The sequence below is a fragment of the Centroberyx affinis genome, unplaced genomic scaffold, assembly GCF_046629955.1.
Source record: "Centroberyx affinis isolate AG114_WGS23_722 - 3 ecotype Tasmania unplaced genomic scaffold, CSIRO-AGI_Caff_v1 ptg001568l_1, whole genome shotgun sequence".
In the NCBI taxonomy this organism is placed as follows: domain Eukaryota; kingdom Metazoa; phylum Chordata; class Actinopteri; order Beryciformes; family Berycidae; genus Centroberyx; species Centroberyx affinis.
The window spans coordinates 33,374-40,262 of NW_027280019.1; the positions used below are offsets into that span (position 1 = coordinate 33,374).

Sequence of the window (6,889 nt, forward strand, 5' to 3'; positions counted from 1 at the left end):
GACATGCTTGTGATAAAGAGCTAAGATAAATAAACAAACTTGGAACTTGAAAGCTTGCTGGGATGTTGCTGCCGGGCGGGAAGGAGGCCGGTCAGCTGAGTGTGACTGCAAAAGCCAGAGGAAGGCCAGCGGGCTTTGCATGGGACGTCCCAGCAGGTCAGCGGGCTGCTATGTACTTACAATGTAGCAGGTCTGAGTTTGGCTTAAGACTTCTGCTGCATGTCATGCTGTCTCTTTCTCTACTCTGCCATGAATAATAAGACAAACGGCATTCAGGACTCGTTCACACCAGCGATGTTCTGATCGCTTTATTTATTATTGACCTTTGAACTCTATAAATAATGGCACCAAGAGTCTCAGTCCTCTAACAAGAGAACTGCAACTCCACCTACAGGAATCCGCCCCCCAAAACACAAGGGATTATGGGTAGAAGGAGACAGAAAACCTAGCAGAGCAAAACGAAGCCTGGACTGATGCTTCATACTCTTCATGTGTTCTTAAGTTACAGTGAAAATACAGCAGGTTATAAAAACTAGAAGGCACTGAGAGAACCAACCAACAACTACCGACCAGGCAGAGGCAACACTTCTGAGTCATGTGACTTTTGTTTACAAGCCCTGGCTGGCTTGTAATTGGTCAGTGTGAATCTAAACCAAACAAATACAAAACTCTCTGATTCAGACCAAAGAAAACCGACTGGAGGAGGATCACACCGTAAACTAATTTAGGGCTGCAACTAACGATTATCTTTATTGACGATTAATCTGTCGATTATTTTCTCGATTAATCGATTAGTTGTTTGGTCTATAAAATGTCAGAAAATGTTGAAAAATGTGGATCAGTGTTTCCCAAAGCCCAAGATGACGTCCTCAAATGTCTTGTTTTGTCCATAACCCAAAGATATTCAGTTTACTGTCATAGAGGAGGAAAGAAACCAGAAAATATTCACATTTAAGAAGCTGGAATCAGAGAATTTTGACTTATTTTTCATTAAAAATTACTCAAACCGATTATCAAAATAGTTGGCGATTAATTTAATAGTTGACAACTAATCGATTAATCGTTGCAGCTCTAAACTAATTTTAAAAAATAAATAATAAAATGTACATGGAGATGACTAACACTCCCTCTAAGATATCCAAATGTCCCTTTGAATATCCTTTGAATGCGATCATTCTTTATTCTTTATTCTTTATATAAAACTTTGTCCATCAGCTGTAGTTAAACCTAAAATTTAGCAGCAATCTCAGCAAAGAAAGACTGCAGTCTCGCCACCGTCGGACCGTTTCAGGTCCTTCCTCTTGCTCCGTTCCAGTTGGTGAGCTGGAACCTTCCAGTTTCCAGTTTCCAGTTTCCAGACCAGCGTGAACACACTGGAATAACACCACATCAGCGTTTGTTTGTGAACACGCTCACTTCCTGTGTCGGGGGCGATGGCGAGGTTTCTTTCTGGGCCCGGCTCTCTCCTCAGACCGGTTCTGCCCGTTCTGCTCGTTCGGCTCGTCGGTCCTGAAGGAGCTGGGGGAGTAACGGGGGAGGAGGGAGTAAGGAGGAGGAGTAGCAGGGGGATGACTCCGCCTCCTGTACGGGGCCAGGAGCGGGGGGGTGGGGAGCAAAGCCGGCAGCGGGAGGAGCCCGCCTTGGGGAGTCCGGAGACACGGCTGCTGCTGAGCTCCGGGGCGGTGGCGCTCATCGCTGTGCGACCTTCTGTACGGGAGCGGGGGGAGGGGGAGGAGCGGGAGGAGCAGGGGGGTGGGGAGTAAAGCGGGCGGCGGGAGGAGACACGGCCGGCGCTGAGCTCCGGGCCGGCGGCGCTCATCGCTGTGCGGCCGACTCTCCTCCCGAGGCTCGGAGCCGATGGGAAGCGAGGGCGGGCGCTCGGCGGCGCGGCCCCTCGCCGGCTCCTGCTCAGACTCGTCCGTCCCCTCGTTGCTCCTCCTCGGACCGGACCGCAGGTCTTCCAGGTAGTTCTGCCTCTCGATGCGGTGACCCCTCGAAGAGTCGAAGAGCTCCACGGCGGCCCGGGGGTCCAGCCCGTCCACGTCGATCAGGTACCTGCAGACCAGGTAGCCGGTGCGGTTGAGCCCGTGGGTGCAGTGGACTCCGATCAGCTTGTCGTTGTCGGCGTTGTCCCGGAGGAACCGGCGCACGGCCCGCTTGAAGCTCAGGATCGTGGCGTCGCTGGGAACGTGATGACCCTCTGTCGGGATTTTGACGTAAGACCAAAACTCCGGGACGTCCCATAGTTTGTAGTAGCGGGTGGTGAAGGTCAGGTCGATGATCAAACCCAGCTCATGGTTCTCTCTCTCCAAAGAGTCCAAAAGATCCCAGGGGCCGAAGGCGTCAGATTCCGGGACGCGGGAGTTCAAAGACTGTTTCAAGGGAACTTTGAAGGCGATGAAGCGCGTCCCTGGAACCCTCTTCCCCACAGCGCCGTACTCCAGCCATCTGTCCGGTATGCCCTTCTTCTTTTTTCTGTAAGGCATCTTAGCTGCTGTTGACTTTGCTGCTTTATCTAGCTGACAGCTGCAGGCCGGAGTCCGTTCAGCACCAATCTAGAGACACATGGGACAGCAACAGGTTTATTACAGGAACGCTACAGACAGTACTAAGCTGAAGGAAACAACACAAACATCATGGAATGTGGCTGAGCAAGCACTACTGTGGCACTGACATGATACTCTCCCGATCTCATACCAAACTCTTATTAAAAAACAGGAAGTTTAATATTTCCTCGCTTGCTGGCAAAAAGACACAAGTTACCTTGTAGTACACAACAGATTTTTTACGAATCAGTAGGATCCCCTCTTCAATTCGGCATACATCTGATCCACCAAGCAGCACTTGCTCGCATAACATTTTAACTTTTAGAGACGCTTCCCTGTTACTCCCACAGTCTTCAGGCAAAATACACCGCGGAGGGCGGAGCGAGCAGCGTGAACCAATTTCAAAACTTGAAACCTAACTAAAATAAAGTGCTGCTTGGTGGATCACCTGAATGCCGAATTCACCAGAAGGAACTAATGGTTTATAAAATGTCTTGAGTCATGTTCTAACAGCACGGACCTTGGCAGATAAGCAAGGAAACAGTAAACTGACTGATACGGCGTTCTCTCCATAAGCGAGAACGGCACGTATCGGGGTTAGCATTGTAGCATTTCCAACTGAGTTTGGTCAGCTAGGTTAGCTTGATTTCACAGCTAGCAAACTAACATAAGTAGATACAAACACAGAAGAAGAATGTAGGTTACAACTCTGATACTTAATGTTAAACGACATTTTTTAACTAGCTGAGTATCTGAGACCCCACAATAACGCGCATGCTTTCAATTATTTACAAGAGCTTAGTTACCTAGCAGTTAGCTTCCTTCGCGAACCACGTTACGTCTGTCGCATCTGGGTGACGTCACCCGCGCAAACTCCACGGCGTCACGACGCAAAGGTGCTGATCCCGGAACTCGCTTGCATTGTTTACATTCTCCCTCTTTGTTCGGGCGAAGATATCGTGAAAAATGTCCAAAAAACGAGCCAAAACGTCTGAAGTCCAGACGCTCAGAGCGGTGATCGACGAGCAGCTCACCGCGGCCGCAGACGAGATCTTCGGGCTGTTCAGGGAGCGGCGGCAGGCGCGCGGTGTGGCGGAGCTCAAGCTGCTGGTGGAGCGGCGGCTGGCCGCGGCGGTGCAGCACATCTTCACCGTGTTCGAGAGCAGCGGAGCGGCCGAGACGGAGGAGCCCGGTCCGGTCCAGCCTCTGAAACCGGGACCCGAACCGAGCAGGCGAGGTGGGTGACCGGACAGGTTCGGGAGCCTCACCGAGCCGCCGGTGAGGCCTAAAGGCCCGCAGGCTGCTGCCGCGTCCCTGATGTACTGATGCACTGTTTCTGTTGTTCATGTTTATGTTGCTTTCTTATTCTCTCATTCACAGTCAGTCTGTTAAAAGAACTATAGGATCAATATCCCCCCCCCCGCACCACACACACACACACACACACACACACACACACACACACATCTGACCCGTCACCAACCCCAATCTCAACACAACAGTTTTAACACAACACAGTTTTATTGCAGACATACAAAGGTGTTTAATTACTCATTAATTGGGAGTAACAGTGACGTCACGTTGCAGCTAGTGAGTTGGAAACGAAAGCTGTCTGAAGGCTTCGAGACTTTCCAGCCAGTAGAGTCGAAAAATGTTAATTAGCTGAAGCTTTGATCAATATAGGACACACCGGTGCCATCTGCTGGTCAGGACACACACACACACACACACACACACACACACACACAGCAGAGTGATGTGTAATAGGGCTGCAACTAACGATTATTTTCATTGTCAATTAATCTGTCGATTATTTTCTCGATTAATCGATTAGTAGTTTGGTCTATAAAATGTCAGAAAATGGTGAAAAATGTGGATCAGTGTTTCCCAAAGCCCAAGATGACGTCCTCAAATGTCTTGTTTTGTCCACAACCCAAAGATATTCAGTTTACTGTCATAGAGGAGGAAAGAAACCAGAAAATATTCACATTTAAGAAGCTGGAATCAGAGAATTTTGACTTATTTTTCTTAAAAAAATTACTCAAACCGATTAATCGATTATCAAAATAGTTGGCGATTAATTTAATGATTGACAACTAATCGATTAATCGTTGCAGCTCTAATGTGTAACATGCGGACTTGAAGCTAAGTGCATAATATTAATGCATACTTACCTCACATACCTCTTGTGTATAAAATAGCAGTGAACATACAGTGCAGATCTTCCTGCTCTCAGGCTTCTTATGCTTCTTCTCCTTTGAACCACAGAAATCAACTCGACAGACTCTTTCCCTCTAAAACTCTCTGTGAGGAAAGTGGATTAATTCCTTCATGATAGAAACTTGCAGTCTACGCGCATCTGACTCATTAAACCTGCAATAAACGATTTCAGACCATTTAACCAATCCTGAAGCTAATGTGTGCTATGTGGAGATTTTTTTGAGACGTAATGATATAAACTATTGTTTTCACCTCTTTTCTAAAACTTGTGTCAAAACCCGGCCCGGCTCGAAGCTCCTCCCCCTCCGTTCAGCAGCTTTTCCTTTTTTAAAACTAGCTTGTCTCCTCCCTCGCGGCGCTCTCCCCCTCCCATCCGTGAAAAAAAAATCTCGTAATGGCGTATCGATGAAGCGAGCGAGTAAACTTGTTAAACTAGTAAACTTGCTACTAGGACTGAACAATTAATCGAAATTTTATCTAAATCTCAATATGGCCTACTGCAGTTTTCAAATCTCAGGAGGCGCAATATTTGTTAAAAGGTGAAATGTGTCAAAATAGCATTTTAAAGTAAATATTGTGGTGCTGCAGAGATGTCCTGGCCTACACATCATATTCTACAGACTGAAGAAAACATCTTTGTTTGGTACAGATCCCCGCAAAAATCACACCATAATCATTTTAATACGTTTTTCAATGAAAATGAGAATAATGATGTAAAAATTATCATTCCCTCTAATATCGCAAATCATATCGCAATTGCAATATCAGTCAAAATAATCACAATTAGATATTTTTTCAAAATCGTTCAGCCCTAGTTGTGGTTTCTGTCGCCCTCTAGTGGTTGGAAAATCACTTAGTGCAGCTTTAATATCGTAATAGATTTTACATTTTTGGTGCAGCGTATTTTTGTTGACTGTTCAGAAACAGCAGTGATAGAATAGAGCTTACATTTTTTTGAGGGTATCAAATATAGTAAATGAGCAGATTTTGAAATTCGATCAAAATCGGGACAAATGACACCAGGAGAATACAATACAATACAACTTAATTAATCCCTGAAGGGCAATTTGATTTTGGGCACAAAACAACACAACACACACACACTCATAGACACATGGATATGAAATGATGATGATATGAAAACACCAGGAGATGCATGATAGCAGTGAGTGAAACTCTGTTGACTTTAACCCAAAGCTGTCAGCTCAGTCAGTCTGTGGATGTTGGCTGAAGCTTGTTCTTCTTCTACTGTAGAAGCTGGATCCCCTCCTGCAGCTCTGACCCACAGACTGTAACCAGCTGCACTGAGTTTCTTCTGAAGGGTTTTGAAGCTGCAGATTGTGTTTGTTGACATTTTTTGGAGGCGGAGATTTTCAAAGAGAGGCAGAGGGCGGAGCCAAGGCGGAGGGGGCGGGGTTTGAGTCGTCTGCAGAGCCGCGGCTCCGCCTGCTATTGGCCCGTAATCGGCCTGTCAATCACTCAGAAAACAACTCCTGTTTTATCTGTTATATCTATGGAAGCCCATTTCCGCCAGTGTGATGAAAAAAGACCCTGTAAGTTATTATAATGAGAAATTTTCCCAAAATAATGAGAATTTTTCTCAAAATAATGAGTTAGCATCTCAAAATAATTTCATTATTTTGAGAAAGTTTCTCATTATTTTGAGAAAAATTTCTCATTATAATGACTTACTGGATCTATTTTTTTTTCATCACACTGGCGGAAATGGGCTTCCATATATATCTGTTAATGACAGTTATTTTGAAAATCTCCATAAGGACACACACCAGAAGAAGTGAAATTAGCTGCTGAGACCAAAACCTTTTGTGGAGAAAATCGACTTTATATTTTATCAGAAGTTGGTTTTGGTCTGTTGACTTCCTGGAGGTTTGGAGTCTTTCTGGAGGTTAGAGGAGCTGCTGCTTCTGAGCGACACTGAGCTTCACACCAACAAGCAACTGACGGACACACTGAGCTAAAGTCAGTCAGTAAAGACACTCAGAGAGACGCCGTCCCGCCTGCTGCTGCCGCACTTTCTGATGATCAACAGTTTTCAGCCACTAGTTAAAATATCGACGCCAGAGAGCAAAGTGGCTCCTGAACAAAAACACGAGCGTGATAAA

At 46.0% G+C, this 6,889-nt stretch overlaps 1 pseudogene; it reads right to left on the bottom strand.

Annotated features, from left to right (window-relative positions):
* Positions 1–1,412: 1,412 nt before the first annotated feature.
* On the bottom strand, positions 1,413–3,388 carry LOC139650885 (RNA/RNP complex-1-interacting phosphatase pseudogene; annotated as a pseudogene).
* Between the last annotated feature and the right edge of the window lie 3,501 nt (positions 3,389–6,889).